Raw genomic sequence first — 12,005 nt, 5'->3', positions numbered from 1 at the left:
ACTATATCATGGACTTAGTCTGATTCCTGACCATCTTGGGCAGTTTTACAAGGATTCTTTAACAGCAACATAAATCAGTTAACTGCTCACTGCTAAATGAAAGAAAACCTGGAAAAGTTTTAAAAATCAAAACCAATTCTTCTTGTGATGGCACTACTAATTTAGGCAACAGAACATTTTATACATAGTTGCTTAATCCTTACAGGGTTCAGGAGACTGAGCTTCAATAACATCTGATATTCTGGCGACATCTGATTGTGCATTGAGAAAATACCTCAAATGTTTATGTCTGTATCCTTCCTCCACAGTAGGAAGGAACTTTTATTCTACATTTTTGTAGCTCCTTTAGGTAAAATTACTTTCTTTCCACCACCACAAAGCAATTCTCTTTTATTACCGCATCCCATTAGTTTATTATCAGTGATTACCCAGCTCCAGTTGGCTGTTCTGTCTACTAGTTCTCATACTCTTTCCTGTGAAGCACATTTCACAAGATCAGCAGAGGAATAGGTAATGATAACCATGTGCAATGTCAGCTTTTGGAAAGGCAGCCTTTGAGGGCTCTTCCTCAGAGGGAGACATGCAAAATGCCAAATGCCAGTTGATTGCTCCACTGGTTACATGACTTCATGTTTACTCATTGTTACCTGTCTGTAGTCCAATGACCAACAAATGCCCCAAGTATTTTAGGCATTCAGTAAGGGATTTGGTGCAAACTGCAACCCCAGTAGAGCTCAAAGGAGCTCTCATACTAAGACTCCTTGTGACTTCTTCAGAAACCGAATTAATCCTTACTTTTTTTGTATACCAGCTGCGAGAAAAAATCTTTCTTTGCTTAGCCTTTTGATCAGCAGTATTACTCTTAAGTTTCACAGTTATCAAGTTACAATGTACCCTTTTCTTGAAAACTCAGTGAAATACATGTGTGCTGCAGAGTGTGCTGAAACAGGGACTGTGAGGGAGACATGCAGCCATTTCTGGTTAGAGATCTTGAAGTGCCCTTGGACACTGGCTGAGTGGCTGAAGCAAGAGCGCTTGGCTGAAGATGGTGTTGAACTTCACCAATGCTCACAAGGCACTTATTATTAGGAAGAAAATTCCATGAGCTTATGGCTGAAATTCAGTAGTAGTGAAGCTGTGAGATAGGACAGAGACTTCATTAAACATCACGAACTATGCTAGCTACAAAAACAGTGTTTCTGTTCATTTCCTTGTGGACAGCAAAGCCTTTACATTTCATTCTACCACATCCTAATACTGTGTGTCATTAGTAATGACAAATGACAACTAAGTTTGTGGCTGTTTTCTTTTTATGTGCTGCTTGTTGCTGGAATGCCTATACCTCAGCAAGAATACCTACTTTACAAGTGTAGGAAGGCTGATGAGAAAGAGAGCCCTGTAAGACCACAGAAAATCCTACAGAGGATGGGCACACTGCACTCAGAATAAGAAAGGGTCATTCATCTCTATCTGTATCTTGGTCTGAGCACACTGACGAATTTTAAGCCAGACAGGCCTGTCCTGGAGCACCCACTTTCCAACCTGTCTCCGTACAGTAGGTCATTGCCCCAGTTCACAGAGATGGTATTCATAGTATTACAGAAAGAGGTCAGACAATTTTGTGAGGACTGAATGTGAACAAGTTAACACCAACAGAAAGCATGTGACTGTAGACTCCACAGAACAGATCCAGGCAACATTACAGTTAGTGAGAAGTTTTCTTGGTTTGGTCTAATCTAAGTTAAACATATTTATAAAAAGTGTGGAAGGGCCAACAAGGAAGGAAAGCTCAGCACTGATTCTGGAAAGGTGTCATGGCTCATGGTCAGTTCTCTGAGTTTGCTGAGTCAATAAAATCATTCATTCTTTTCTGTGAGAATTGTACATAAATACACACTTCTTCAGCAGCTGTAGAATTCCATCCTCAAAGGGGAGTTTGGTGCAAATTGTGGTGGGACACGCGACAGGCTAACATGTCACTCCTGTCCGAACACAGACGCACCTACAGAAACCCTTTTTTTCCTCTATAATCTCTTTCCATCTGTGGGTTTTTTTTTTTAGCTTCTTTTCTCTCCACTGCAGTTTGCTACCTTGCACTTCCCAGACAGAACAAATACAGATGTTAACAAGAAAATTCATTGTGACGGAAAAAAAAATAAGGAAGTTGAGTAGGAGCCAAATGATTTAATTTTTCATTTGTCCAACTGTCCTATTGTCTGTTTCCACCACTGCTGAAAACCCACAACACCCTGAGAATATCTAAAGTAATAAGAAACTACTATGGCAATACCACAGCATATTCTCTCAGGTGACAAGAGCATAATAATATCCTGTGTTAAACAGACCACATTCTACTACCTGATCTCACCACGACCAGGGTAAATATATGGTTGTCACTCTATGGGTTGCCGTGAAGCGCGACCTAACCCGTGCTGGGGCGAGCAAAGAGATGTTCTGATCTGATATGAGAACCTTTGTTATCGGGACTTGGGGAAAATATGTATTTTTACCATTGTTATAGGCTTTACAAGTGACACTTGGAGTAGAAAAAAACTAGAAATGCTAAATGCAGGGAAACATTGACTCTACTAATGATAGCCTCGTCTCTGCATACAGGACCAGTGCTCAAGGGGGAGAAGGGTGTCTGGAGGATGGCGGCTCTAGAAAAGCCTTGGGCACACTTCATAAACCCCTGAACTGGAATTCCCAGTATATTGACTCATAATATCTCTGTTTGGCACTCTACAGACTCTGATCCATCCTGACATCCAAATTTCACAGCTAATGTTGAAAAATTAGAGAGCATTAAAGTGATTAAAGGATGGAAAAGTTTACAGTGAAACAGGTTGAGATCCTTCACTGTACTGTAAGTTTCTCCATGAAAAGGAACAGGCTTTGGAGCTCAGACTCCCACAATTATCAGAGACTAGGCTAAGAAAGGACTTGTTCTTAGCTAACTACACAAGGAACAGAAATTTCCTACCCAGGGAAACTTCTCAATAATCATCGAAAAACAACAAAATCAAGTGGCTGAATGTAAAAGCAAGACCATGTCAGACTGAAAATGAGATAAAATATTTTTAGAAGAATAGTATTTAATTGCTAGGGCCCTTAAAAACATTCTGGGGAATTTCCCATCACTGGACTTCTGGATTGTTTTTTTCAAGATTGGAAGTTTTCTGAAAGATAAGCTCTACTTGAAGTCACATAATTATCTCTGAAAAATTCTGGCAAGTCCTATGTTGTTATTACAACAATCACTTGGTTTTGAAAATTGTAGGGCAGGAATTAAACTGTCATTGTGATATTTATAAGTGAAACACCTTAATCCTGTTGTTTTTCTAGTTTCAATTGCAGCTTTTTCTTTAGTTTCTGCATTTGCATTAAATATAAAACTGCTCTATTTTCCAGCTCTGATATTTTCTACAGTGTAAAATAGATGTCAGACAACTAGCTTAAACTACACCCTGCAAATTTCCTATCAAAGCAAAACTTAAAGGAACACATTTTTAAATTTCACTGAAGTTTTCACAAATTGCAGGAAATACTGGTGCATGTTAGATCTGCTTAACACAGTGTCAAGTGAGACAGGTATAAATAAAATGACTAAATGAAACTTTCACCTCAAGGTACATTTCTGTCATTATGAGCTTGCTTAATTCTAATAATTTTTTGGTTCTGAAAAATGGCAAAGGTAAGAAAGATAGGATAGTTGGATGTACTTTAGAAGCAAACACAACATATAACTTCAGATGAAGTAATCAAAAAGCACATAACTGATATAATTGAGTAACTCTATAACAACATACACACAAGTATGTGTCTAAAATGTCTCACAGGGTGAAATGCAAACATTTGTCTCTAAGTCCATTACACATATTTTACAAAATCAACACAGATTTGGAGCAACTTTTTCTTTACATTCTCTTCTACAACTACTTAAACAACTGTGTCTATACCTTAAGGGGCCTGTTCTGGTTCTATTAAAATGAAATTACCATTGGAACAGAAACAAATTAAACAAGCAAAGACACTGCGGGCCTCACGCTATATTTACCTACCCAGTGCCACAGCTGGGTTCTGTGTAGTGTTTTTGCTTAGACAGAACTAAAATCAGCAGAACCTCCTTCACCACACAACTGCCAAGAAATTGCCTTGAGGCTGAAACCAAGACAAATCTTAAACGTACTTTAGGTTTTTTTGTTACAAAAGTCAAACAAAATCCTCATCACTAAAGTGAACCAAAACACGGTCATTGTGGACTGTATCCCAGTTCTATGACACAAGCACTCTCAATAGCATTGAGAACGTCCACTTTTCGCCCCGTCTTACTGAACAGATGACAACTCTAGTGACAAAAGCAGCAGATTTAGGACCCAGAATATTATAAGATACATCATAATAAAAGATTCTCAGGATCTGGTCCCACTCAAACATAAACAGAGCAGAAATACTTAAACAGAAGATACAAGTTCAAACCAGGAAAGCAGAAATCTTTATTGCAACATTAAAAAGCCTTTGATTAAATGGGTTTAGCTGCTGTTCCAAAGTGGGAAGGTAAAGGCTTGGTATGGTGGCTAGGAGTCCAGCAGACAATTTTTTTTTATTATTTATTTTTTATTATTTTCACTGGTGTTATTTTAGAGTAAGTGCATTTAAGAAAAAAAATAAATACCCCAAACACCTTACCTCATTTAGCTGCAGATTCTGGAGTGGAAATCCTGAACTGAGGCAATGGGAAAACTGTCTACAGAACAGTAGGTTGGGTAAGCACAGGTTATGTCAACTAAAGACTCCCAGGAGTGAAGATAAATGGATGTGATACTAATTTTAAAACATTTTGCTGAACACTCAAGCAGCCAATAGGGGAATTCCTTAGGTCACTTCCTGTTCATTTGATTGGATCTGCAACGACAACAACCAAGATGAGGTTGAGAGCGTTTGCATAAGGCCAGCTCAGTCCTCGGCATTCAAAGAGAACAGGTCTAACCGGGTTACACGCGTGGCTCCAGAACAAAAGAAAAACCTGGTAATGGATGAGGGATTGATTTCTTTGTAGCTGTTTTCTTAAGACCATCCCTTCATTTTTATTTTATTTTTTTAAATTGAGGTTATTTCAGGTAGATAGGGAGATCATAATTAGAATGGGGACAAGTGAAAAGCAGGAATGTCCTAAATTAAAATTAGTCTGGAAATAACATTAGGAGTTGCATGGTGTGGAATAACCCTGCGCTGGCAGGGAGGTGGACTGGGTGAGCCCATGTAATGGGCTCAGTCATTTCTTTTATGCATTGAGAATCCTGAGAAATGCGTGAAAGCGGTTTATTGGTCTTTCAGCTTCTCTGGGTATTTGAGAGTAGGTAAGAAACAAAATGAGGAAAAAAATCATCAGTGTGTGGGTGTCTGGGGTTGAGTATGACAGCTCAGCTATATGCAGGTTAGCAGGGCAGAGAATTGGTAAACGTGTGCTCAGTCCAAAGTTGTCTTTGATCATGTGGGAGTTGCTCCTCCAGCCTGCAACCATGAACCTGAGCAGGAAACCAGGTGCCCAGATAAAAATAGGAAGCCTCATCTGTTTCTCATTATTTCACTGGTCAAAAAAGGCACCAACATGAAAACAGTTAAAAATGCACTAAAATGTGGGAAGGTTCTGAGGTTTCATTAATTTGTATGCATAAAACAAGAAATGCTAAATATTATTACTCAGTGACTGTTCAGTGGTCTGTGTGATGTGAATTTTCTAGTCTTTGCTCAGTTTTGGTCCCAAGTCTCATCATAAATCTTCCCCTGACAGATGCTGACAAGAGTTCACAGTGCTAGATTTGCCAAGCACAGGGAATGAATTGTCCTTCAACATCCAGAGATACTATTAATTATTAATCAAGGCTCATTGTCAATGTAGGGGAAATATTTCACAGATATTATTTATGCTGAACCTGATTTCAAGATAAATAATGGATCTCAGACTCAAGGAATGTCACCTTGTTCCTATCTAACACCAACTGAAAATGAAGTTCCTTTTGCTCACATAGGTAAGGTGCACCTGTGTACAAGTGTTGTTTGGGAAGATTCAGTTATTTCTCAGCTAGGTTAGGTCAAGTTCCATGGTTTCCATTGATTCTCACCTATCAAAGAAAGTTGTCCTTGAAGAAGAAGGAAGACTGTAAATACCCATCTTGGAGAGCTTCATTGTTTTGTGGTTACAACATCAAGGCTTGAGATTGTCCCTGCAGACAGCTCAGCAGCTATTTTGATAGGCCTAGCACTTACAAGATTTCTCTAAGCATTCATGTCACTGAGTCCAAGTATTTGCATACCAGGTCATGTCTTGGTGAGTATTTATAGCTTTCATCATCAAAATAATGCCTTAGCATAATATCAGCATGAATGATCTGTCCAGAACAGGAAAAGCAAAGAACTAGCAAGCAGTAAAGAGCACTTCCCTTTCCAGGAAGGATATCTTTTACAAGAAACCAAAGTCATACATTGTGCCACTGAGAAAAACACGGGAGATTAAAGAATCACACTGAAATACATCTTATCTATATGCTGCAGAAGCACCACAGGAGGATGTGACCACTGGATCTCAACATAGACAGGGAAAACAGAATTTTCCTCTTGCTAAAAAGGACATCAGCAAAAGCAGAAGGAAAATGGTTATGATGTGGTACTGAGACTGGAATGTCACTTTCTGTTTGTGTGACTGTTAGCCTTTTCTGTTTCAGCTCCTAAGGGCAGAGACAGCTTTGGTTGCTAAGACGCAGAATACTTCCAGACAGACAAAAAAGCACATTGTACCAACAGGTCTGGACAGGGTGAAGCTAGCTTGGTCGGCACACCAGCATGCATTATTTATTACTGTGCTATTTTCAAAGGCAGGGTGCCACACAGGGTGGTGGCTCCCTAAATTTACTGCCCTACCTGGCCAACTATGCTGCCCCCATGCTCACAAGTATGCTTATTGACACTTACATGTGGTTCAGCGCAGAGAGGATTACGGGTGGCTTTTGGAGACAGTCAGACCTTTCCCTCTGCATATCCTTCTTTAGCACTGCAGCCACAAAATTAACGTGAATTTGGTCCCCACACAGTCCTAGGTGGCAGAGAAAACATTAAAAACTTTATAACTAGGAACTTGGAGGCCACAATCCCGATGTGGCAGAAGTACCAGTGCAGATTCCCAGAATTAATTTAATTACAGCCATCAAGCATCAAGGACATTACCTAAATTTGTCTAGATTCTTAAATTGGCGTCTCTTACTGTAATGTCTGACACTTGATGAAAACAGAGAACAAATGTATGGTAATTTCTATTTTTTCATTAATATTAATCTCTGCTTCATTTGTTACATTCCAGTGAAATATCAAAAGGTGGGTATAAAGCTGATATGTAGGTTAGACATGCCAAGCAATTTGAGAATACAGAGTATGAGATTCCTGCCTTCATTCTGCTGCAACAAAATCAGAAATGATTCATTAACTTTAATGGAAAATAATACACTTTCTATAAAAACATCACTAGAGAAGCCAGAATAAATAGAACAGATACTATTTCCAAGCTGTGTTCTATGTTACAGGCAAATGCCACCTATTACTAAGGTTGCCCATTATTTAGGCTTGCAAGACCTTGTAATTTTTTCTTCACAGTTTGCTAAATTTTAGCCTTTAGCTCTTTGGCTAAATTGAAATTTTCCATTATGGACACTGGCTTTGCAACAACATTTTGAGTACTGTCATCCATACTAGTATATGTTTTTCTGACAAATTCAGAAAGGCTAGCGAAAGTGCTGTACTTTGCATTTATAGTAGAAATATTACTGCCTTTTCTTTGGAAAGCTCAGGAACATTTATTTTTGAAGCATGGATTGATTACAACAGGCTATCAAATTAAGAGTGTACTATTTACCATTCCAAATAAAATCCAACAAAAGTTAGCCAGTTTAAAGCTTATTGACAAATCACAGAATCACAAAATGGGCAAGCTTGGAAGAGGTCACAGTGGGTCTTCTAGTTCAACCTTCAGGAACATCCCAGAGCACACAGCGCAGGAATGTGTCCAGATAGATCCTGAATATCTCCATTGAGGGAGACTCCTCACCCTCTCTGGACAGTCTGTTCCAGTGCTCGTTCACCCACACAGTAAAGTGGTGCTTCCTCGTATTCAGGTGGAACTTCTGTTCATCTGTTTCTGCCCATTGCCTCTTGTCCCGTTGCTTGGCACCACGAGAAAGGCTCCATCCTCTGATACCCTCCTGTCACACACTTAGAGACACTGATAAGGTCCACTCTGATTGGTCTCTTCTTGAGGCTGAACAGGTCAGACTGCCTCAGCCTTTCCTCGTAAGTGAGAGATGGTGCACTCTCCCAGTCATCTTTGTCGTCCTTCACTGGATCAACTCCCTGGCGTTCAAGTCTCTCTTGTTCTGAGGAGCCCAGAACTGGGCCCAAGAACTGTGCCTCACCAGGGCTGAGTAGAGGGGCAGGATCACCTCCTGTGAGCTGCTGGAAATGCTCTTCTAATGCACCCCAGGATCCCATTGGCCTTCTTGGCCACTGCTGGCTCATGGACAGCTTGTTTTCCACCAGGACCTTCAGGTCCTTCTCCACAGAGCTGCTTTCCAAGAGCTCAGCCCCAGCCTGTGGTGGTCCAGGGGTTTTTTCCTCCCCAGGAGCAGGACCCTGCACTTGCCTTTCTTGAATTTCAGAAAGTCCCTCTCTGCCCGTCTCTCCAACCTGTTGAGGCCCTTCTGAAGGGTTGCACAACCCTCTGGGGTATGGGCTGCTGCTCCTGGCTTTGAGTCAGCAGGGAACCTGCTGAGGAGGCCTCTGCCCCTTCCTCCAAGTCATTGATGAATTAGGTGAACAAGACTGGACCCAGTATTGAACCCTGGGGGACACCACCAGTGACAGGGCTCCAACCAGACCCTGTGCCACTGATCACGACACTCTGAGATCTGCCACTCAGACAGTTCCAACCCACCTCACTCTTCACTTAGCCAGTCCACACTTCCTGAGTTTGCCTATGAGGATGTTGTAGGAGACAGTGTTGAAAGCCTTGCTGAAGTCCAGGGAGACAACATCCACTGCTATCCCCTCAAATCGTAATCAACATGATGGATTCATGAGGCAGAACCTCGTTCCCTCAGCTTTCTTTTGCAGCAAATATTCTCCACTTCCTGGCTTCACAAGGCTTTCTTAGCAGATAAAAAAGGCTATTCCTGTACACCTACCAACTTGAAAAAGCAAATTTTCCAATGAGTCCTCCATTTGGTCCAGCAGCTACTCTCAGCACAAGTGGCAGAAGTCTGTAGGGGGGAGCTAAGAGCTTTGTTCATGGGATTAACCCACAGGCTACTCAATGCCGAAACAGCCATCTCTGCACGCCACTTATTCAAAACCTAGAAACTGTACACAGGGGGCAGAACTAAGAGAACATTATTAACATTGTAACAGGCTGGGAGAAGCAGTACTTAGGGCACAGACTAGGGGGTACTCATTGAAAGGGAAGCTACCCAATACTATGCATACAGGGAGTGGCCCTGAGTTGTATTGCTTCACATGAATCGAACTTGTGCTAAAAACTTCTGTTCATTTCCTCATGAGTTTTCATATGCTATTCATCCTCATGGTATTTTAGGTATTATAGTTATACATGTATTTATAATGTAAATAAACATTTAATATATGTAGATTAGTGCATTGTACTAATGCATTACCCCTAACATTACAGTATTAGCACAAAAGCATTTATTGATCTTTATGAATCCCTAGTGGGGTGAGAAAGTAATAATTTATTGTCTCTATTTTAATGGAGAATCCTAAAAAGATCAAGACAAAGGTATTTATTAATTCCAGGTACCCATTTCGAGCTACCAGAGCACCATGTATTTAAAACACTTAGTATTCTATAGTTATGTAAAGTACTGAAAGCACAACTACGATTCATTCTCATTTTGAATCTTATTACTTAGCAGTTCTGTAAATTAGACTCCTTTTCACCCAGAAAAGAAGGGAAAAAATGGGGGTTTTAAAAAATGTTATCAAATATTGGTCCAAGTCTATAAGACGGCCTAAATATTTTATCTGCATTTTTCCAAACAAAATCAATCTCAAGAAAATTCCATTACAGTTCTGCAAATTAGTGTCTAGATAAATTATAGTTAAAGAAAGTAATGATAAGGACATTGACAATGGCCACAGCAGAATAAGAGCTTTGCAAACAATTCTCTGAAGATTCAAATTTTAAACCAATACAGCTACATATTTTAGTATTTCTACAGCTTCTTCACAAACATAATAGTCATCAAACAGAACCCCAACTGTCAGTTGATCTGATAAACTGAAAACCATTGAGTAACAAAGTTCTTTGGTTGTGTACGTTCTCCCCAGGAGAAAGACGTATCCCAAAAATCCAGATGTGCCTCAAAAGGAGTACTGGATAACCTGATGAACAAAGAGATAAAAGCAAACACCCTCAAATTCCCAGAAATCCATCTGCCCAACAGAAAATACCATTTAAGCACCACTTCTCCTGTTCCTGGAGAAGACCCCTGCCACCTTGACACTTTGGTCTTCTTGCCACATCTCAGATCAAGAGCTGGATTTTTTCCTGGAAAACATTGCAACAGTTTCTCTCATCATGTCAGTCTAAAGGTACAGAAAAGGCAAAAAAAAAAAAAGTGTGCGTCCATTAATTGAAGGACTTGTAGAAAAAAAATTACGTAAGAAACTTTGCAAGGATCACTGCTGTCCATGCTCTGAAAGAGAGGAATAAAACATAGACATCTGCACTGAGAAATAGAATGGGTATAGGATAGAAATAAAAAACAGTAAAAACAACATATTAAGTTTTCCATGGAAAAGATAAGGGTAATAAATGACCAGAATGAACTGCCAGAACGAAAACAAATTGCTTATACAAACACTGAAAGAAAGACATGCAAATCCTGGAGATAATATAGCCTTATCATTATTTATTTATTTGTTTTCATCTCCTCAGTGCATGGGTCAAACCAACTCAATGCATCACTGTTGCACAAACCTTTGGGAATAAACTTGTATGAGAAATTGGGAGACAAAGATTAATATTAATAAATAATGTCTGTGGCAAATAAAAATATATGTAGCCATGAGGAGGCCATTAAATGCAGGGCAGCATCTGTTGTGTTTTGCTTCTGATTTGAAGGAAAAATGTTAAGAACTTGTAAGGAGTCAGCACTACCAATTGGTAAGAAACTATAAGACTATCTCTTGCCCATAGAGCTGATGCAGTACCCTAGATTTCTGTGAGATTTTGAGAATGTATATCTAATAGTACTTTTCTATAGCTGTGTATAGTACCTTTCCAGGACTCCAAAAGATTTAATTTATTATGAGGCAATACCGACTGTGCAATGATGTCTCAGAGGAAAACTTCATAGCTATGCAATAGAGGGTGTTAAACAACAAGCAGGGCAAAATGACCTAATGGGTCTTTTCTATCTGTTGTGGTTTGAATCCCTTAGCAAACACTTTGAAGCTGCCAGAACCAAAGCAAAATTATGAGAACATAAAGAAGGCAAACACAAAGTAATGCACAACGATTAAAAAAGAAAGGAGCACAGATATCATGAGTTAAACTTTTAGTAGGTCTCAAATACTTCAGTTGTTACACTAATAAACCAGGACATGATAAAACCACAAGGAATCAGGAGTGGCATAATCATTCTTGGATGTTGCACCTCAGTCCCAAAGTTTGGTGAATAAAGAAATTATAGGTTTGAGCTAGGACCACAGAGATAGGAACTGGAGTGCAGCTATAGAACTTAGAAGAGGTCTTGTGTCAAGGTATGTGGATACCTTGACATTGCAGTACAATTGTAAGGAAAGTAGGAGTAAGCACTGTAAGTAGTGACTGTATTTCACTATATACAGAATATGTAAAACATTTTAGGAAACCTGCAAGTGGGTAAATGGCTCTCAGACACAGAGTGCTGATTCTTATGCTGCAGTGTGTCTTACCAAAT

The 12,005-nt window shown here is 39.7% G+C and overlaps 1 protein-coding gene across 2 annotated transcripts in view; it reads right to left on the bottom strand.

Annotated features, from left to right (window-relative positions):
• The window catches only part of EHF (ETS homologous factor), a 30,836-nt gene extending 26,040 nt beyond the window's left edge, over positions 1–4,796 (bottom strand). Inside the window, exon 1 of one of the 2 annotated variants that reach the window (XM_005522386.2) lies at positions 4,690–4,796. The gene's annotated coding sequence lies outside the window, so the exon portion shown is untranslated. The remainder of the gene's footprint in view (positions 1–4,689) is intronic. The other variant, XM_088058257.1, reaches the window with a different exon arrangement.
• Positions 4,797–12,005: the final 7,209 nt, after the last annotated feature.

Source organism: Pseudopodoces humilis, chromosome 7 (genome assembly GCF_049639895.1).
Source record: "Pseudopodoces humilis isolate 2021_Gansu_Grassland_sample_001 chromosome 7, ASM4963989v1, whole genome shotgun sequence".
NCBI lineage: Eukaryota > Metazoa > Chordata > Aves > Passeriformes > Paridae > Pseudopodoces > Pseudopodoces humilis.
This window is presented reverse-complemented; position numbering and strand designations above follow the sequence as displayed.